Genomic DNA, 23,573 nt, shown 5'->3' with positions numbered 1-23,573 from the left:
ATGTTTAATCCTTATAGATCCTATTAGATTGAACATAACTCATCACACACATGATGAACATATGTGTTTTCAAGCTCCGTTCAATTTAATAGAATCTATAAGGATTAAGTTATTAAAAAATGCGAATAGCTTTGGTGTAAACGCAGCTTTTAACTTTTGTCTTGAGAATTGTATTTGTATTAAAACTAATCCCATTACACACTCTCCCTGTGAGATTGAAATGAAAAATATATAAAATTTAACGAAATGAAAATGTCATTTTTATGCTATGTGCTATATGCTATGTCAAGTCATTGGTCTATGCGGATAAGCCAAAAACGCTTGATCATTTGGAAGACAACATTCGCCGTGTTATTGTCGATATACTCACACAAACGTTTGAAAAGTAATATAAAATTGGACGTCCAGATTTGAACTACATTCGAGCCAGCTGAGGCAGTCATATGCCAGAGATAGTATTTACAAGATTATCTAAAAATTATGTCAATCAAAATAATCCATCGCAGTTTTATTGCAATTTAAAGTTCTATACCTCCTAGAGCCTGTTCGATTTAATTCTTCAATTGACTATGGATATAGTACCCATCGATTCAAAATGTGTAATTAATCGATACACGAAGATAATTATGATAAGAGAATTCAAACTGGATAGTATCCTAATCATGTTCAGAAAATCATTAAATTAATAAATAAATGCTTATTTCCCAGAAAAACTGAAACTATAACATCAATTATTACACAAAATATTAGATAAATTACAATTACACAATAGTTGGTTACGAAAAAATTCTTGTAATGTGTCCTCTACTTGTTTAGTTTTTTCTGTGTGGAAATTGACCTGCTCCACTATGGCGTACCATGTTCTAGAGTAGGTTTTGTGCGTATTAATTATTAGTTAATGTTTAGTTGACCGAGCGAAGTGAGGTCTAAGATTCAAGTCGACGGTTTGGCATTTCTCTTAATGTTCAAATGTTTAAATGTTTGAATGTTTATATGTTGCGCATTTACGGCGAAACGCGGTAATAGATTATCATGAAATTTGACAGGTAAGTTATGTTCATTTTTTAATTGCGCGTCGACGTATATACAAGGTTTTTGGAAATTTTGCATTTCAAGGATAATATAAAAGGAAAAAGGAGCCTCCTTCATACGCCAATATTAGAGTAAAAATCAGACTATAGAATTATTCATCATAAATCAGCTGACAAGTGATTACACAGATGTGTGGAGAAGCCAGTCTATTGCTGTATTTCCATAAGGTCTATTGTTTCAATCAGGTACTTGTGGATGAGAATACTGCTTGAGGTCTACTGTTCACAGAACTACTAGTAAGTCACTAGGTGGTTAGTTGTTGTTTGAAATAATGTTTTCTATGTTCTGTCTTCCTTTGCTCATTAACCTTTTGCTCATTAATTATTGAAACATGTCTTGAAATAGTGTTTCCATGTATTGACACTCATGAAATCAGGTGATTTGAAGTAGAGATCAGTGAAATACATTAACAGAACAGATGTTCCATTATTGGAGTTGATTACAAATTTTTTACCATGTGACTGCATTTTATAGTTCAAGGATCGGTTCGGCATGAGTGGAAATACCTTAATGGAGAATAAATTATAAACTTGAGACCCCCTGGGTTGAAGAGCTCGCTCATGAACTGTTGTATTGATCTCTGAGATACGCAACTTGTAATTATACAGAGAATTATTATGGAAACAGCTAAATATATATTATACAAGTATGAAATCACAGTTGTAGGTTCCATGGGAATCCTACCACAATTGAAAAATAAACTTTTGTCCGCCATCTTGGATCCGTCATATGGATTCAACTTCATTTCGAATCCAACTTTATTTCTTCAGATAGGAAGGTGGTCATGATTTCGATAAAGAATTTTAAAGGAAAACTCACAAACTTACAAACAGACAGAAAATGACTCTGGGCTCTAGTAAGTCAAAAGTGAGAACTTCGCTAACGCTCGTCCAATTATTTCACTGGCATTTAATTTTCCAAGAGTTTGCTCCAAATAATTCAAGCATTCAATTCATTTGAAACGAATATATTCACTGAACTTCAACAAAAATTTTACAGTCATAGAGTTCACAGGCCCCTTTCCATAACAACCCATAAAAGTTCGATTTCCGAAAGCCGAAGCTTCTATCCACGTTCTATCTTTATGGCCTTGTCGAACATTTGGTAAAAGTATTAAAACCCCTTTTAAAAATTCTAAACACCTTAGTAAATACGGAGAGTATTTCTATATATCTTTGAAAAACGTCGAATTCGAAAAAGGTGGCAATTTTTAATAGACTGTCGCCATTTGGAATGGAACTCTAACGACTTCCATACGTTTAGAGAGTCATTAAATTAATCACTCGTTTATTGCTCACTATTAAACGCCTTAAATCCGCATGTTCTGAATAGTACCGACCATTTTAGATAGGTTAAAATGGATGTATGCTATTCCAGCTTATGTTTAGCGAAAGTAGGATATAGAGGTATTTAGATGGTTAGTCAACGAATATTGGGGAAAAAACTCCTTAATAGATAGTAGATAAATGAGTACTAAAATTGTGGTAACTAGAGAACACCTGGGTTGAAGAACTCGCTACCGAACTTTTTTATCGATCTGTGAGATCCGCAGCTTGTGATTAGACAGAGTTGGTGAGAATTACTAGTAGCTCTGTGAACAGTAGACCACGCAGAGTTATAAACCACAGCCTCCTCTTTTACTGTCCATCAGAGTAAATTCTGTCTGTATGTCGTGTCGGCGAGATATCGATGTGTAAACGGGCTAATGGCTGTTGGGGTTGGTGTATCAAAAATGATAGCATCAGAAGCTAATCTCCTTAAAGACATACTGGCAACAGGTCAGCCCGAGTTGAAAGCAGAGGAAGGTTGAGAGAAAATACTATGTTACTTTCAGTTCTTCATTGTATGCAATTTATGGTCCACACGACAGCTGATATTTCACTAACTCACATCTAGATATCAATATTGTATGCGTCATTGCATGCAATTAATAATCCATTCCACAGCTGGTTTATGATGACTAATAATTCTATAGCGTGATTTTCACGGTAATATTGGCGTTCGAAGGAGACTCCATTTCATTTTGTATTATCCTTGTAATGCAAAACTTCAAAAAACCTTATATATACGTCGACGCGAAATTCGAAAAAGAACATACCTGTCAAATTTCATGAAAATCTATTGCCGCGTTTCGCTGTAAATACGGAACATATAAACATAAAGAGAAATGCAATACCGTCGACTTAAATCTTACACCTCACTATGCTCGGTCAATAATAATATTCGTAGGCTTTTATTAGTGGGAAATCCCTGACGGAAGTTTCACCTCGCCTGAAAATTTCATTCGAGCCGTTAAGACTGTCATACCTTAGCCGGGACCGACAAACCAATGTGTCCATCCGATGACGTTGATACTTCAATCTACCAGAACTTGTAGAAGAATTATAGATAGTCAGCCCCCAGAGCTGAAGACCTCGATAATTCCAGGATTTATTCATGGCAATTTTGATATAGGTACTTTAGTTTGTATAAAGATAATGGATTTTGAATAAAATCATATCGTTGGACATGTCAACAATTCAGATAATGTTGATCATCGGGTCGGTTTATAAAATTTTCAGATAATACTTCTCGTGAGATCCCATTATTGATTGCAATAGTTGAACAGTTGAACATAATTCTGTCTCACTTCCACACAGACACTCGCATCTTCCATTATCGACAGACGACGAAAGTATCATCTGTTTTTCCAAGGATGAATAATTATTATCCTTTTCATGTCCTTCATCGAGTTTTCAAGGAATGAGACCATGTGAGATCAAGTTTTTATATCATAAAATACTTTACTACTGAATACAAATTCTAAATATTGCAAATTTCATCATAATCGTTTTCATCATAATCGGGCCGTTTTCGAGATCCGTTGGACATACATGAATACATGAATAAATTATCATATAAATTAAAACTGGAGACACAAGACATTAATAGATTGAAAACACTTAAAAACTTTCATTATAAACGGAAATTATCGGAAACTGAGTTCCCTTTCTCAACCGAGCAGAGAGTAAGGTTGAGAAAGGAAACTCAGTTCCCGAAAATTTCCGTTTATAATGTTAGTTATTAAGTGTTTTCAATCTATTTATTATGTCTTGTGTCTCCTTTTTTAATTTATATTACAAACTTTAAAGTGTTTTCTGTTATGTGATATAATAAATGATCAAATAAATGAATGAATGAATACATAAATAAATACATACATATAGAAATTGCTCGCTTAATATAATAGGATAGTTCTAAAATATTTCCTATATAATTTCACTATATAGAAGGACAAATGAACCAGATACAAATAAACCAACAGTTTCAAATGGGCTCCGAAAACATCAGGAGAGTTTCGTAGTTGGAAATTCCTTACAACTCGATAATTCTCACTCACCCACATACGAGATTGCTCCAACTTTATCAAATTGAAGATAATTTCACAGACACTTACATAAACTGACTAAACTGGCGAACGATTGGTGAACTACTGAGTTAAAGCCAGACGCATCGGCTAGTAAGATTGTTTCTCATTTTTTTCATCCTCTTTTTGCCGTTGAATACTGCTTAGAATTTTTTTTTCGCCTAGCAAATTTAGCGGAGGTGCTAAAACTCATGTTACTTGCATCCAATCTGTAAATAGAGTTTGGGAGGGGCTCGAAGAAAGAGATGGAGAAGAATTAGAAGAAGAATAAAAAGGAAGAGGGAACAAGAAAAAGAATAGAGTAGATAGGAAGAGAAGGAGGTTGGTAGTGGTGATGATGATGATTGAAAAAAGAGAAGGAAGAGTATTAGAGGGAGAGGAATTTGGTGATGTAGATATTGGTTAAAGTGGAAAACTTGATAAAGGGGGACAAGAAAACAGGGAGAAGAAGAAACGGAGGTACGAAGGAATAGCAAAAAGATGATAAGTGGTAATGGTTGAGAATAATGGTGTGAAAGGCGGATGATGAGGTGAGGAAAAAGAGAGAAAACGAAAAGTGAAAATAGACTAATAAAAGGAATGAACGGGGAAGAAGAGAAGCCAATAATCATGGGAATGAAAGAGAAAAAGAAGAGATAAGATGGAATGAGGAGAAAAAGGAATGTTTAGAGATTACCAAAGCCTATTAGAGGTAAAAGGAGAACAAGAACAAGGAGTATCAGAAGATATTTGACATTTTTTAAATAGATTTGGAAGAAGTATGAGGAAGAAGAGCAGAGGGGAAAGATATACAGGACGTGGAAATGATTGACACCAAACAATAATGATGAGATGGAACAAAGGAAAAGATGATCAAGAAGGAGAAGGTGGAGAAGACAAGAGAAGAACATTTTAGGAGAGAAGTGATATCAGTACTGTAGTATTAAATATTGGAAAAAAGTAACCGGTGATTAATTGGGAAGGCGCTGAATAATTGACCGAGCGAAGATACAAGTCGACGGTTTTGCATTTCTCTTTTTGTTTATTATGTTTATATTCATGTTCCGCATTACGGCCATACATGAATACATGAATAAATTATCATATACATTAAAACTGGAGACACAAGACATTAATAGATTGAAAACACTAAAAACTTTCATTATAAATGGAAATTATCGGAAACTGAGTTCCCTTTCTCAACCGAGCAGAGAGTAAGGTTGAGAAAGGAAACTCAGTTCCCGAAAATTTCCGTTTATAATGTTAGTTATTAAGTGTTTTCAATCTATTTCTTATGTCTTGTGTCTCCTTTTTTAATTTATATTACAAACTTTAAAGTGTTTTCTGTTATGTGATATAATAAATGATCAAATAAATGAATGAATACATAATAAATACATACATATAGAAATTGCTCGCTTAATATAATAGGATAGTTCTAAAATATTTCCTATATAATTTCACTATATAGAAGGACAAATGAACCAGATACAAATAAACCAACAGTTTCAAATGGGCTCCGAAAACATCAGGAGAGTGTCGTAGTGGAAATTCCTTACAACTCGATAATTCTCACTCACCCACATACGAGATTGCTCCAACTTTATCAAATTGAAGAAAATTTCACAGACACTTACATAAACTGACTAAACTGGCGAACGATTGGTGAACTACTGAGTTAAAGCCAGACGCATCGGCTAGTAAGATTGTTTCTCATTTTTTTCATCCTCTTTTTGCCGTTGAATACTGCTTAGAATTTTTTTTTTCGCCTAGCAAATTTAGCGGAGGTGCTAAAACTCATGTTACTTGCACCCAATCTGTAAATAGAGTTGGGAGGGGCTCGAAGAAAGAGATGGAGAAGAATTAGAAGAAGAATAAAAGGAAGAGGGAACAAGAAAAAGAATAGAGTAGATAGGAAGAGAAGGAGGTTGGTAGTGGTGATGATGATGATTGAAAAAAGAGAAGGAAGAGTATTAGAGGGAGAGGAATTTGGTGATGTAGATATTGGTTAAAGTGGAAAACTTGATAAAGGGGGACAAGAAAAAAGGGAGAAGAAGAAACGGAGGTACGAAGGAATAGCAAAAAAGATGATAAGTGGTAATGGTTGAGAATAATGGTGTGAAAGGCGGATGATGAGGTGAGGAAAAAGATAGAAAACGAAAAGTGAAAATAGACTAATAAAAGGAATGAACGGGGAAGAAGAGAAGTCAATAATCATGGGAATGAAAGAGAAAAAGAAGAGATAAGATGGAATGAGGAGAAAAAGGAATGTTTAGAGATTACCAAAACCTATTAGAGGTAAAAGGAGAACAAGAACAAGGAGTATCAGAAGATATTTGATATTTTTTAAATAGATTTGGAAGAAGTATGAGGAAGAAGAGCAGAAGGGAAAGATATACAGGATGTGAAAATGAGTGACACCAAACAATAATGATGAGAAGATTGGATCTCCATGTTGAGAATAGAAACAGAAGAAGACAAGAAGGAGAAAAGAAGGAAGTGAAACGGGAAAGGAAAAGATGATCAAGAACGAGAAGGTGGAGAAGACAAGAGAAGAACATTTTAGGAGAGGAGTGATATCAGAAGTAGTAGTAAATATTGAAAAAAAGTAACAGGTGATTAATTGGGAAGGTGCTGAATAATTACTGCAATAATCTACTGTGCCCGAACACTTTGGTATGTGGGAGCATGGAATCCTGTTAATTGAATCAAGTTTAAATCTGTGTGTCTAAATTGACTTTTAATCAGCTAATGCCATGCTTTTTATAACTGAATCTTACCGTTTCTGTAAAAATACAGAAATAGTCAGCTGGTTAAAAGTGAATTGCTCATGTTCGCGGCGCGTATATCTGTACGCACCTTAAGAATGGTTGAAAAATGTTGGAGTAACGGATGCAACAGGAGGAAGTGGGTGAGGCGGATGAGGAGCATGGTGAAGGAAGTGGAGAGGGGTGATTGTTAGGAGGTTGGAAAGGTGAACAAAAATTATTATTGACAAGTTCAAAGAGTTGATAAAAATAAGATAGGGGGAATAAAAAAAATCGTCTCAGTGGGAGCAAATCAGTGGAAGGAAATAAGAATGAAAACTCCAAAATATTGTAAAATGGTATCAAATCCAATTTATTGTCTTTTTTCTTCAGGACTTCTTTTAATATGAATAAAAATATATATATATCTGAGTACCCTTTTAAATTATTTTGCACTGAAAATGACATTAGTAGCCGGAACATGTCGTGAAAAATAATTTAAAAGGATACTCAGATGTATATTTTTATTTATATCAAATCCAAACATGTATATAATCTCATTGTTATTAAATACAGTATTATTGGTATGAAACATTGATTGTACCAATGGAGAGTTGGGAGATGACGTGGATGCATATCAGAAGAAAATATGCTATCAATAATATTTATGGGCGTTAGAACAATCTGCCGCTAATTTAGGCAGTGTTAGGGTAGGTCATGATTGTGCACGCCTATTCTATATTTAGAAGGTAGACAGAGAAGATGATGACGATGATGATGATGTTGATACTGAAGACGGAGAAGAAGAAGAAGAAGAAGAAGAAGAAGAAGAAGAAGAAGAGAAGAAGAAGAAGAAGAAGAAGAAGAAGAAGAAGAAGAAGAAGAAGAAGAAGAAGAAGAAGAAGACGAAGGAAATAACAAGAAGAAGTAGAAGGGGCAGTCTGAGATTCATCTTCAATTAATATCTATTGGCTGAATCAGTTAGCATGAGTTCCAGACGTGGCGAACAATTTGCTAAAATAGTCTGTTGCTAAGTGAGAGTGTTTAAGAGAGAGCGAGAGTGAGTGGGTGAGAAAGAGGGTGTGAGACTTTGAACGACAAATGAGAAACAGTGAGAGAGTGGAGGAGATTCCACATCACTCCTGATTCTATACATCCTATACTGCTCACTCCACTACTACTACTTATACGTTTTCTTCTTCTTCACTCTCTTCTTCTTTTAACGATGTGAACAGCAATCAAATAATTACACCATTTTTATTCGCTTGCGATTCGGTTGTAGCTGTAGACTAAACACCAGATCACTGGATAAGAACATTCTATTCTATGTAGAATAGATCATGTTCTATGTGAGAATAGATCACACGCTAAATTCTAAGGAGTCGTCCACGTAGTTTTATGCTATCTAAAACTTATGTGATTTTTGTTAAGAGTTAATTTTCTGACAAGCGGTACCCAGATTAAAGAATACATAGATTGCCAAAAACACAAAATTATACATTTCAGGTGGAATTCGATTTTCTCAGCAAAACCATCACAGAACATAGAAGAATATTAAACCTGTGTAGTACTATACTTTAAGTTGAACTAGTCCAAATCACATTTCATTATATTTTTCAAAATTGTCAATTTTGGATGAAATTGAGGATATTTAAAAAAGCCTGTTCAAACTAGCTTGTAGCGGTGCTGACTGAATATGATATGTCCAATTTTCATGTTTTCTGGTCTCGTAGATAGTTGAACGAGCGTTAGTGAGTTCTCACTTCTGACTCACTGAAGGCCAAATTCGTTCTCCGTCTGTTTGTATGTTCTGAAATAACTTTGGAGAAAATTAATCAATCAGCTTCAAATTTTGAACACGTATTCCTCGAACCTTTTTACAGGTCAAGTTCGTTGGACAACAAAATTGACTCACTCTTTCGTCCTTCTTCAGGATATAAGAATAACATTGAAAGTGCATAAGAAAAAAATTGTTTTGATTTATCATTTAGTCAGCTGAAGAATTCATTGCATGCAATTACAATAGTTTTTCCATCATAACATCAGCAGAGGCTATTTGGAAGCTATCACGGGTCGATGTCAAACGAGGCAAGGACAGAAGAGTCCTGCGACAGTCGAGACCAGCGACGGTAGAGACCTGCGACATTCGAGGCCAGCAACGGTAGAAGACTCCTGAAAAAGAGGCCTCAAATGTCGCCTGCGTTAGGCGACAGTTGAGGCCTCTCTGATTTTTGTACAGCCCCGACAGTCGAGAGCTGCGACGGTAGAGGACTCCTGAAAAAGAAGCCTTAAATGTCGCCTGCATTAGGCGACAGTAGAGGACTCTTCAATTTTCGTACACTCCCGATAGTCGAGGCCTCTACTGTTGCGCCCCCGCTATCACACAGACGGTCCTTCATGCGCTGACATAAATAATTATTACAGCTGGTTAATATAATTTACAACTTCCACATCAACAAACTGATACGGGATGAGATATCAATGTGCGGTTTTCACCATTCATTTCCTCTTTGAGCACCGTATTGGAATCATGTATGCCTATTACATGACCACCTATTCATTTAGAAAAATTAATTTGGATTGAAATGAGGGACAAAATTGTTGAAGCGGCAGTGTAATTTTTCATTTCAAATAGGATCCCCAATGAAACTTACTGTCAAATTATTCTTGTGAAAGAGATATTCAGCTGTTTCCATAATTTCCATCAACTCTGTATGATTGAAAAATTCTGGTTTCAAAATTCACAATACAACAGCTCATGAGCGTGTTCTCCAACCCAGGGGGTCACTAGTTAGATCTACTTTCCATTGAACCCATGAATGAATCCATTGTACTGAGAAATAACACAGTTAAAAAAAATCAAGTACGAGTATAATAATTCATGGATCATTGTATAACATGCTATGTTGATTCCATGTATGGAGCTAATGTGGGCATTATCCTCAATAAGAAATAACAATATTGTGAACACAATGACTTCTGCAGGATGAAAAATAGACTAATTGCTCGCGATTTCCCCTTCAACGGCTGGCGAAGTCCTAACTTCTATCACTTACTCAGAGGTTCAAACGAGTATCATAAATTAAATGTAGACTGCTGTACAAAAGAACAATCCAGAGGCAAGTCGGTTGTACTTGGCAGAAATTCAGTTTCCTCACGCCTGCAGAGAGATTGGTCTGCTTTATTTTTCGCTGTTCAACAAACGACCTCATCACTGAAAAAACTGACTTTTTGGACTTTCATTTGTTGCATTATTCATTCACTCGCCTTGTCCAATGAAAGATACAAATGCAGTACGGCAACGTTATCAAGAGAGTATTGCAAGCCGCCCGAATAAATCACAGAGGTGTCTCACTATACATTAAAACCAAAAAGGGAGTGCAGAGGATTTTCCACAATAAACTTACTTCAACCTTGGAAAAAATCATATTCACAGTTTTCTATTGTTCCGAAACAGGACTCAGTTGAGAAAATTGGACATTTAAAAAAATTGTGTTTAAAATTCAAGTATTATTCATTTTATGATTTTTTTACAAATCGTGTCCAGAAAAGTTTCACATAGTGACAAGTGTAACAAGGTGACTTCTTCACGGAATCATTAAAACTAAATCAAGCGGCAACACTTTATTTTGGAGAAATATGAATTGATTTCAGGATTTTTACAATTTGTGATTTGTTTATTGGATAAAATTTACGTTAATTATTCAAGTGATGTGTACTTTTACTTTCCTTGCCCTACTACCATAGGTAAGGAAAGTATTGCTTTCCAAAAAAAATTAAGGTACCCCAATTTCAAGTTTTCTATACGTTTCAAGGTCCCCTGAGTCCAAAAACATGATTTTTGGGTATTGGTCTGTGTGTGTGTGTATGTGTGTGTGTGTGTGTGTGTGTGTATGTGTGTGTGTGTGTATGTGTGTATGTCTGTGAACACGATAACTCCATTCCTAATTAACCGATTGACTTGAAATTTTAAACTTAAGGTCCTTATACCATGAGGACCCGACAATAAGAAATTCAATAAAATTCAATTCAAGATGGCGGAAAAAATGGCGGATAATTACTAAAAAACCATGTTTTTCACGTTTTTCTCGAAAATGGCTCTAACGATTTTCTTCAAATTTATACCATGGATAGCTATTTATAAGCCCTATCAACTGAAATGAGTCTCATTTCAGGGAAAATTTCAGGAGCTCCGTAATATTATTGAGAAAAATGGCGGATAATGACTAAAAAACCATGTTTTTCTCGGTTTTCTCGAAAACGGCTCCAACGATTTTCTTCAAATTTATACCATAGATAGCTATTCATAAGCCCTATCAACTGGCATGAGTCTCATTTCTGTGAAAATTGCAGGAGCTCCGTAGTATTCTTGAGAAAAATGACAGTTACTAAAAAACCATGTTTTTCACGATTTTCTCAAAAACGGCTCTAACGATTTTTTTCAAATCCATACCCTGTATAGTTATCTATTAGCTCTATCAACTGACATGAGTCTTTTTCCTGGGGTACTAATGGGGGGTCCACCCAATCCTTGAGAAATGGACTTTGTAACCTCCTTCTCGTGCATGAGGTAGGTAGAGCCGTATATATACCGTGGGTAGGTAGAGCAGTTTATAAAAAGAACACAGTCATAGTCAAGATATTTCATCTGTAGAACAGCTGTTTTGACGAATTTCAAAAAAAACATCGAATTTCACAATATTTACATAAAGGAAAAAGTACTCTGAAAACAATTGTATATACACATATACAGTAGTCTGATCGTAGTTGCAAATATGTTGCCATCAATCGTCATTATGTTTTTCTCCTAAATTATTCTCGTTTGATATTGAGGATTAGGTTTATTTAGCGAACTATATTGGAAATTTTAAGGTAGGGTTATAAAAAGGGCGCTTTGTTCCGTGGATGTTTTTTTTACAAGAGAAATATTTGATCAAAATAAGGGGAAAGGTTTTTAAGCGTAAATAGATGTCAAATTTTAAATAGTTCAATGAGCAAGGAAAGTTGTGTGAGTGTACCACACCAGATTTTTTCAAAACATATAGGGCCGGTTTCCGAGCTCGGGATTTAGCCAAGTTCTAAACTTCTAAACAGCTGGAGTCAGAAAATTGGCTTTTCAAAACGGAGTTAGTCGCAGTAAATAGTTGCAGCAAAATAATCTTTATTTTATCATTTCTATAATTGGAAACGTTTGACGAAATGAAACATTCCTGAATAATTTAAAATATCTGAAACTTTACACTATTTTCTCTTTATTTCATTTTGTGTTCAATTTTATAGTTTTTCGAAATTAAATTTAACTTAGCTGAATCTCGATCTCGGAAACCGACCCTTAAGATTGATATAGAGAATAAAAGTTATATTTTATTACTCAATATTGAAAAATACTGTTTGTTTCGGGTTGAGGAATATTGTGGTGATATTGAAGATCACATTATTTTTTAAACTGGGAATTCAACATATCTTCGTGAAATATGTATGAGGAAATTAAGTCTAGTTTGATAGGACTTGAGAAAAGGTAAGAAGAGGAAGAAATCAGCAGATTGTAGAGAAGGAAACAGGAAGAATAAAGACAGAAGAAGTAAGAACTCACACGTGAAATTCCACGTGTGAGTTAACTATTGCCGCAAGATTCTCAAAAGGATTCAAACTAAAATTATGGTAATAATTCAGAACAACATTAGCATTCTCTAGTTGGCATTGTTCATAACGATTGAAATGGAGAAGGAAGAGAGTGAGTGTTGGAGAGAGATGGAAAAAGTTAATGAAAGCGAGATAGAGACAGCTAAGAAGATGGAGGAGTGAGTGTGAAGGACGTATGTTGCAGTGTTTCTAATAATCAAATGAGATTTATAATCATGTCGCTGCATTTCAGAGCTGGAATTGGAGTTGTTTTTTGTTTCCTTATAATAGAACACTATAGTAGATACAATAATAGAACAAAGAAATCTGAATGAGCCGCTTGGTTAGTAAATGATGGGAACTAGCATTATCGGTTGATATGCATTAGTTTTACTTTCGGATATCCTGATAGACTCCCTCCCAGATAGTGCGGGAATTTTTGACTTTTGTTAAGGTGAGGTGAGAAGAGATAAATAAGTGGGTGGAGGAGACGGTGGAGGAGGAGGAGGAATTGGAGGAGGAAGAAAATAATAAGGAGTAGCAGGACGAAGAAAAAGGTGAATAGGGAGGTAGGAGGAGCTCGAAGAGGAAAATTAATTTCATCTATGTAATTGACCGAACGCAGTGAGGTCTATGTTTTAACTCGAATTTTCTTTTGTCTGTATGTATGAAACGCATTTACGGCCAAACGCATTCGATGATATATGACAGGGATATTCCTTTTTTAACTGCGCGTTGATGAATACTCAAGGCTTCTTGAAATTTTGCATTTTTAAGATAATATGAGAAAGAAAGGAATTCCCTCCATACCCCGATATCACTATAATATCATCTTCTCTGAAGATGGGATTAATCATACTATAGAATTATTCATAATCAATCAGCTGATAAGTGATTATTCATTGCATGCATTACACAGATGTCTGGAGAAGCCGGTGAACAGGTGACACCAGATACTTGTGGGTGAGACAACTACGTGAGGTCTACTGTTCACAGAACTACTAGTTTCAATGTTGAAGTTGAATTCGGTACCATTCTCAGGCGTGAGCTTAGGTCTAAAATTTGATATCACTTACCAGATTTTTTCTATTGAACGTCAAACTTTGCCAAATTTTCTCCAGGTTCATCGAATTTCTAAGTCATTCCATAGTTTTAAAATAGGAATTTGGAGGTAAGGCGCGAGATGTCCAAATCTTTCTAAACAATTTGATACCATTCTCATGATTATTGGTTGGAAAATAGCGTCTGAAACACGCAAGAACGAAGTGCCTGTTTCAGCCCTTTTACCGAATTTGAACATTGCTCATGCTAATATTCATGGTCGGTATTCACAGGACGGCGTGTTTGGGGGAGTTTTTGGACGCATCCTTGTGGGGTGCGGGTGCGGGGCGCAAAAAAGTTCAGCAGTGTTCAAAATGCCAATGACAAGATTTTTATTGTATATTAGGGGGGGTATAAGCTGAATTATTCCAAATTGGGTGATGGGGGGGATGGGTTGAGCACTCCTGTTTTGATTGAACCAGTAGTTCTGTGAACAATAGACCTCACGCACTTTTCTCATCCACAAGTGTCTGATATCACCTGTTCTAGTTGATTCAGTTGAATCACAATTTATCCACAGTTGAATCATAATTTACTCTCAATAACTGTTATTTGTTTTCCCCAAGATCAAAAACTCACTCATGTTGATAAACTCAGTTCACGTTTGAATTTGTATCCTAAATGATAATTTATCCAGCTCCGTGATAATCTTTCCATCTGATAAAAATATTTCCCATTTTATATTAAAATTAATTTTTTTTTCATTCAAGAATGTTATGATTTCTTCAGCATTATTTAGTTCATTTGATCATTTTTAATTTTATTTTCAATCATCTATTAAATTTGTTTTTCAAATGTGAGAATATTGATACAGATGGGCACGCATCATGAAAAATATTGAAACCCTACCTTATAGAAAAAGACATGGCCAGACATCTGCGTAATGCATGCAATGAATAATACACTTGTCAGTTGATCGATTATAAATAATTCTATAGTCTGATTCTATCTTCAAAGTAGATGATATATACAGTGATATCAGAGTTTGGATGAATTCCTTTTCTTTTCACATTTTCCTTAAAATGCAAAATTTCAAAAAAACATTGTGTATACATCGACGCGCTGTTGAAAAAGGAATATTGCTACCAAATCTCATCGAATTCTATCAATGCGTTTGGCCGTAATCGCGTTACCTACAGACAGACAAAATAAAATCCGAGTTAAAACATAGACCTCACTACGTTCGGTCAATTATGGAGCAATGATATGTGATAAAATTGATGATATACGCACGAGCATGTTATAAAAATGAGAGGAATAAAAAGAGAGAGAATAAGAGGAAGAAGAAGAACAACAACAATAAAATCAAGAATGAGATGAGCAAGAAGAAGAGGAACACAGCAGAGGTAGAAGAGTGTCAGTAATTATGTCAGTAGACGAAGAATAATGTATCTTCAAAGTCAAAGTGTGGAATTCACTCGGCGTGATAACGATAATAAATAATAATACACGATACCAAATATAGAGTACAATTGCATGCTTCAATGCCTTCCTGATAGAATAAATAAATAATAGAATAGAAGGGCACGTCAATGATAGCAATCCGTGTCAGATGAAATGATAATTCTTCTTACAACTTCTCCTCCTCCTCCTCTTCCACCTCCTCCTCCTCCTCCTTCTTCTTCTTCTTCTTCTTCTTCTCCTTCTTCTTCTTCTTCTTCCTCTTCTTCTTCTGTCAATTTACCAAAAACACTAATATTCTTTTCACCTGAGTCCCAATTCAATTATAATAATAATAATAATATCGAGTGACCTGGCTGGCTCAGGTCTGGTGTCAGAGTTTTCAGGTCGCAACTGATCAATTTCAGGGCCTCTGACATGACCTAACGACTGCTTTTTAGGCAGCCGGGACCGACGGCTTAACGTGTCCATCCGAAACACGGGGCCGAGTGGCCCGAGATAAATATCTTGCCCGGACCGGGATTTGAACCCGGGCCTCTGAATCATAAAGCCAATTCAATTAATTCACCCAAATTCATATTCAATTAATTCACCTCATTTCCTATTCTTCAGACCACATTCATCTCCTTCACCTCTTGGAGCACGGTTATAAAGATTTTCTATTTTTCTCTCGCTCAAAATTTGATTTTTCCAAAATGGACATCCACATCATGTTTCAACTTTACCTTCTCATGTAGGAGAAGGTAAAGTACAATTGCGCCTCATTCTGTTCCATTTTTATTTTATATCATTCAATAGAAAGATATTTATTAATATCTTCATAGATATTATAAATATCTTCAAAGATATTCATTGATATTCCATTAATAGAAAGATACTAGTAACCTCCTGGGTTGAAGAACTCGCTCAAAAACTGTTTTATTGTAATCTTTGATACCCGTAACTTTTAATCATACAGATTGGATGAACATTTTGAAAACAGCTAAATATTTCTCTCACTAGGGGTGAGGTCTTTTGATATGTTCCTCCCCTGAATATCCTTAGAAGAGCCAAAAGTATGTCAAAAATTGTGTTCCATACTTTTCCCTCTATACCTTTTTTTGAGCATTGGTTGCCTGGACTAAGTAGGTTTCATTGGGGATCCTATTTGAAATAAAAAATCACTCTTAAGAAAAATATTACTCTGTCGCTTAAACATCTGTGACCCGCATATGAATCTAAATTCATTTTTTACTTTCCTTGCCCTATTACCATAGGTAAGGAAAGTATTGCTTTCCGAAAAAAATTAAGGTACCCCAATTTCTGAATTTCTATACGTTTCAAGGTCCCCTGAGTCCGAAAAAGTGGTTTTTGGGTATTGGTCTGTATGTGTGTGTGTGTGTGTGTGTGTGTGTGTGTGTGTGTGTGTGTGTGTGTGTGTGTGTGTGTGTGTGTGTGTGTGTGTGTGTGTGTGTGTGTGTGTGTGTGTGTGTGTGTATGAGTGTATGTGCGTCTGTGTACACGATATCTCATCTCCCAGTTAACGGAATGACTTGAAATTTGGAACGTAAGGTCCTTACACTATAAGGATTTGACACGATTCGATCAAATGCAATCCAAGATGGCGGCGAAAATGTTGTCAAAAACAGGGGTTTTTGCGATTTTCTCGAAAACGGTTTCAACGATTTTGATCAAATTTGAACCTGGAATAGTCATTGATAAGCTCTATCAACTGCAACAAGTCCTATATCTGTAAAAATTTCAGAAGCTTCACCCCATCTATGCAAAGTTTGATTATAGATTCTCAATTATCAGCCTTCATATACAATTTAAACAAAAAATTTCAAGTGGAAAAGATTGAGCATGAAAATCTCTGCAATTAATGTCCAGTAACATTTCCACCTAGAATTGAAAATAAGCTTGAAATCCGAGAAAATGTGATTTTTAAATTGCAAACTGTTGGCAGCTGTTGGTTCTATTAAATTATTCACTACGAAGATGTGTTTCCAGCGTTATTGACCTATCACCAGCTGTCTCATATCTTTGAATAGTAGACTTGAGATGCGCGAGTACACTAGCGTCAGGTGATCAATTTTCTTAACGGCAAGGAAAGTTGTGTGAGTGTGCCAAACCAGATTTTTTAAAATGAGAAGGTGGTCATGTGATACATGATTTCGATTGATTGATTGAGTACTTTATTTATGTAGATTACAATATATACTGGCTTATACACTTATATACAATAGCTCACAATACAGCAAAGTTATAGATGAATTTACATAATATAGACTAAGAAAATAACTATTGAACTGTATATGATATGAAAAAGCAATTTGTAATATAATAACTATAGATAATAATCATATTGTTATGCATCTACATAAATTGGCGGAGCTTTGGACATATCAATGTCCATTCTTTGGGAAGAATATTAAAAAATATTCGATAGAGAGTTCCAAAAGAAAATAGATGTCGAAAACCGCACATTCATATAATCAAACCCGTATTATCTTGTTGGTGTGAAAGTGTATCATGTGTCAGCATACGCGCTCCCAAATAGCCTCAGCTGATGTTATGAATGATTGAATGGAAAAACTTTAGTAATTGCATGCAATGAATTCTTCACCTGACTAAATGATAAATCATAACATTTTTTTCTTGTGCACTTTCAATGTTATTTTTATATCCTGAAAAAGGACCAAGAACTAAATCAATTTTGTTGTCCAACGAGCTCGACCTGTAAAAAGGTCCGAAGAGTAGGTGTTCAAAATTTGTAGCTGATTGATCAATTCTTTCTAAGGTTATTGTAGATCATACACACACAAACGGACAACGACTTTGGGCTTCAGTAAGTCAAAAGTGAGAACTCGCTAACGCTCGTTCAATTACGTAGATGAGGTACTTTCCAGCAAATACATGTGGAAATATAAACAACAAATAATTTGTTGGGTTACGAAAGCCAGCGCAGTGTGTTCTAAAGTGAACTCAATGTGACAATCACATTATTGCTACTATCTATCATTCACATCATTAGACTTTTAACCCCTTCCAGCTGTTTCTAGATCGTGTCAATAACTGATCAATAATATTGATTGATTGACAACGGTCGTGCTCGATGGATTGACTATTGATCAATAGAAAGCGTGATTGTTGACTGTAATTGACATCAGGTCAGTAATTGGCATTCATTTATCGATGTTGACACATTGAATTGAATCCTGGTGACTCATTCCAGTGATCGATTACATACAGTAGTAGCACTGTTGCTACAGTATACTGTATACATAATATGCTTGAGTCCACATACAATGTATATTTCCACTTGTTGATAACACTCTGTTAATCAATGTGAGCGATCGTTTGAATAGGAATAAACCAGCGACTCCCTGGGTTAGAACTCCCTCATGAAATCCGCAACTTGTAATAAATATTATACAGAGTTGGTGAGAATTATTATGAAAAAAGCCGAATATTTATTTTACAAGACGTATGACAGTAGGCTCCATTGAGATCCTATTCCAGTTGAAGAAAAAAATACTTTCTGTCACTTCAAAACTTTTGTCCGCCATCCTGAATCCGTCATATGGATCCAACTTGATTTCCAAGTTGACTTGTCGAATCCAGCTTGATTTTGAACCCAACTTCATTTTTTACTTTCCTCGACCTATTACCTTAGGTAAGGAAAGTGTTGCTTTCCAAAATAATTAGGTCACCCTAATTTCAAGTTTTCTATACGTTTCAAGGTCCTCTGAGTTCAAAAACATGATTTTCGGGTGTTGGTCTGAGTGTGTGTGTATATCTGTGAACACGATAGCTCCATTCCCAATTAACCGATTGACTTGAAATTTTAAACTTAAGGTCCTTATACCATGAGGATCCGACAATGAGAAATTCAATATAATTCAACCAAAAATGGCGGAAAAAAAGGCGGGTTAAGACTAAAAAACCATGTTTTTCACGGTTTTCTCGAAAACGGCTCTAACCTTTTTTCAAATTCATACTCTGGATAGCTATTTATAAGCCCTATGAACTGACATGAGTCTCATTTCTGGGAAAATTTCTGGAGCTCCGTAATATTCTTGAGAAAAATGGATATTGTTAAATTCCTATCACGTTTTTCTCAAAAATGACTCGAACGATTTTTTTTCAAATTTATACCCTGTATAACTGGTATGAGTCTCCTTCCTAGGAAACTAACAGGGGGTCCACCTCATCCTTGAGAAATAGACTTTGTTACCTCCTTCTCGTGCATGAGGTAGGTAGGTAGTGCAGTTTATTCAGAAGAATACAGAATCGAGATAATTATCAGTAGAACAGCTGTTTTGACTATTTAAAAAAAAACATAAAATTTCACAATATTTATACAAATGATGTATTCTGAAATCAATATCTTTATACAATAGTATGATCGTAGTTTTAAATATGAAACGCCAATTGTCATTATGTTATCCCCTTAAATTATTATCGTTTAAGAATGAGGCTTGCAGTTCAATGAACAAGGAAAGTTGTGTGAGTGTACCACACCAGATTTTTCCAAATGGCAACGTGGTAATGTGATACATGATTTCGATACAGAATTTCAAGAAAAAACATTATGGCGAAACCCGTACATTGTTATCTTAAACCGTTCCAATGATCTCAACATTTAAAGATACTATAAAATTATACAAAAATGAAATAAATGAGTACCTAAATTGGATAATCAAGTGTTATTGAACACTATAATAGTAGCTTCTACTCACAAATTTAGCACTTTGAACAAAAAAATGTTTCATTGCAAATTTGTCAACTTCACAGCAACTGCTATGACAAATAGTATTATTAATTACGCGTATGTTACAGACAGACAGGAAGTGATAACTTATTTATTAAATATGTTATGTATCATTCAGATGAATTCATGTGTCGGCGAATAAAGTCTGTCAGTCTATGTGATAGACTCTCAAATAGCATCAGCTTTTTTAAATGAAGGGGAAAATTAAAGAAATAATAGCATGCAATTGATTCCAGCTGACTAAATGATAAATCTAAACAAATTTTTTTCTTCTGCACTTTCAATGTTACTTTTATATCCTGAAAAAGGACCAAAGAGTGAGACAATTTTGTTCTCCAAGGAACTTGACCTGTAAAAAGGTTTGAAGAATACGTGTTCAAAATTTGAAGCTGATTGATCAATTCTTTCCAAAGTTATTGTAGAACATACGAACAGACGGACAACGACTTTGGGCTTTGATAAGTCATAAGTAAGAACTCAATCATGATATAGATAAATTGAAACGACTGAACCCTACCAAAGTCGGACCAATTGGAGTGACATTCACGTCGACTTATACTAGGAATGAAGTACTGAAGTAAGAACTCGCTAACGCTCGTTCAATTAACATTTCTTCAATACACCTGACAATTGCAATTCGGTTCGGGGATGAGGAAGTACTCAGACGTTCCAGATTCCATCGAACTATTTTCGTGCGGTTGACTATAGTAGCTGGACATGGTAAGTGGAATTGGAGAACTGCAATACACTTGTATTTTCATTCCAAACCTATAGAGTAGAATCATAAACGAGCGGAAGGAATGTCTAAAGTTGCTGGAAGCGGCAATGCTCTCTCACTTCTCACGGTTCTAGGCTCACTTTCATTTGAAGAATGTCTTATTTGTGAACTGTCTGTCCACGATAGCAGTCTCATCAGACATTTAACCGTGATTCCAGAGAAAAATCTTCGGAATATTTGGTGTTCAAGTGCTACTTAACATGTGCTGAGAGCAGAGGTCCACTTCTTGAAACGGAGAGACGCTTTTTCAAGTAATTCATGCATGCGGCATGCCCTCTTGTAGTAAAAAGAGAGCCTCTAGTAGAATGGTTCTTACCAAACGGTGTTTGGAGCATATTCATGCAAACAATACTCTCTTCTCGTCCACCTCATTCCTTCTCCTTCTTTATCCTTCATCAACCCCCCCCCCCATTACTCCTTCACCACCACAACCATCAACGACCGCCATCTCCATCATACCTCCCTTACCATCTCAAAACTCCTCAACCTCATCCAACTCCTCCTCCTACACCTCCTACTATTCATCCTCCTCCTCCCCCTCTTCTTCCTACTCCTCTCCCACAACCTCCACCTGCACCTACTCCTCCTCCTCCTTCTGAACCACTTCCACCTTCTATTCCTTCACCCCCTCCCACTCCTCTTCCTGCAAATCCTCCTCCTCCTCCTCACCATCAACCTTCTCCTCCACCTACTCCTCCTCATCCTTCTTCTCCTATTCATCCTCCTCCCCCTCTTCCACCTCCTCCTCCCCCTCAACCTCCTTCACCAACTCCTTCTCCTCCTTCTCCTTCTCCTCCTACACCGCCACCTCCTCCTAGACCTCTTCCTCCTCCTATTCATTCTCCTCCTCCTCTTCATCCTCATCCTCCCCCTCAACTTCCTCCTCCTCCTTCTCCTCCTCCTCCTTCTTCTCCTCCTCCTATCCATCCTCCTCCCACTCCTCCTCCTCCTCCTCCTCCTCCTCCTCCCCCTCTTACTCCTCCTCCTTTCCCTCAACCACCTCCTCTTTTCCATCAACCTACTCCTCCTCATCCTTCTCCTCCACCTTCTCCTCATCCTTTAGCACCACTCCCTCCTTCACCACTCTCAACCGCTCCCACTCCTCCACCACCTCTTCCTCTTCCACCACTTTCATCACAACCTCTTCCTCCATCAGCCCTCCTCCTCCCACACCACACCCTGTTCCACCACTTTCTCCTTCTCGTAATTTAATGAATCCTTCGAAAATCATGTATTAAGTTAGCGTAAATGTTAGAAGATGACGTTGGTTCCCTTTAATCATCACGTTCTATGAAAACAAGTTGCCTCTCACAACGCAGTTTATATTGACTAGGTCATGATTACACTACTTTTGATTTATGGCACTGTTTTTCTGCAGTGATCAATTCAGATTGATAGTTTATTGATGTATAATTATACATGTTCACTAATGACTCGCGTGATGCGAATTACTACAGTCAGGTCCACATTATAATGGCAGTGTTTAATAATAATTAGTAATGGTATTGCTATCCTTGTCTATCATTCAATAAAGCGGATAGCGCTATCTCTTTCTCGCTTTGCTCTGTTGCCAGATCGCCTTGAAACAATGTAGAATTGATAAATAATTAACAAAATATTTCATATTAATAATGAAAACTCATTATTGTATTATTAAAAAATATAACTTCTTGCTCAATAGAAATATAATAGATAAATTTTGAACGAGAACGAGCAGTTAATATTACATCAATAAACCTGTATCAGCTACCATCTATAGAAGGCATTAACAAGATGGAGGAACGGCAACGTTGTTCTACTATCTTTCTCCACTGCCATTATAACGTGGACCTCACTATAGACATTTATGATTGCAAATTAAGGATTTACTTTTGCATGACTCAATCAATCTTCACTTTTAATAGTGTATAATATTGGCAGAAGTTGGAAATTGGTTCAAGATCATACAAGAGAGTTGATTATTATTGATTGCTGATTAGTTAAGCCACAATCAATCATCAGGCTGTCCGACCTTAGAATTTTCCTCTAGTGGATTTACGGCAATGTCTGTTGATGGAATTTATGATGTGGCTACTACTCGATTGCAATATTTTCTCAGATATCGACTCAATGCAAGTAATCAACCTGTGTTTTGAAATAGTCAATGGATGCTAGGTTATCAACACTATTAGAACTACATCTAGATTCGAATTTGAATATGAATTAGCATACATTCATGAATGCTGATTGATCAGAGATTATTACAATAATGTTGGACAGAAATAATATGGTCTGCCAAGATATTTCGTCTCCCAGATTGGAGCTAGATCAACTTGAGGTTGCTCGAGAAATGGAAGGAACTTGAAGAATAATAATATATAAATTTCATTGAATCTCATTATATAAACTTGAACATAATAATGTAACAATTTTCATAGAATATTCTTTCAAAAAATTTCAACTTTTCATAATAATTCCATAACATAATTTTATATTTCTCTCAAATATTCCTCTCAGCCTGATTCTCAGCATTTCTTCATAATATAATAACAGTATAATAGCTTCAAAGAATAATAATTCTATTATTTCGCCTATTGAAATCGGAATCTAGATTATGCAATAGAGAGGTCACCGTTTCTATATGTGTACCAAGGGCACGTCGCTTTTGAGACGCTTCAGTATAGCTAGAAATAAAAATAAAAATCTAGGTACCCT

At 35.8% G+C, this 23,573-nt stretch overlaps 1 protein-coding gene across 3 annotated transcripts in view; it reads right to left on the bottom strand.

Annotated features, from left to right (window-relative positions):
• Positions 1-23,573, bottom strand: part of LOC111059872 — a 345,846-nt gene that overhangs the window by 81,327 nt on the left and 240,946 nt on the right. The window lies entirely within an intron of this gene.

Source organism: Nilaparvata lugens, chromosome 9 (genome assembly GCF_014356525.2).
Source record: "Nilaparvata lugens isolate BPH chromosome 9, ASM1435652v1, whole genome shotgun sequence".
Taxonomy (NCBI): Eukaryota; Metazoa; Arthropoda; class Insecta; order Hemiptera; family Delphacidae; genus Nilaparvata; species Nilaparvata lugens.
Note: the sequence above shows the minus strand (reverse complement) of the source record. Positions and strands in the feature narration are given on the sequence as shown.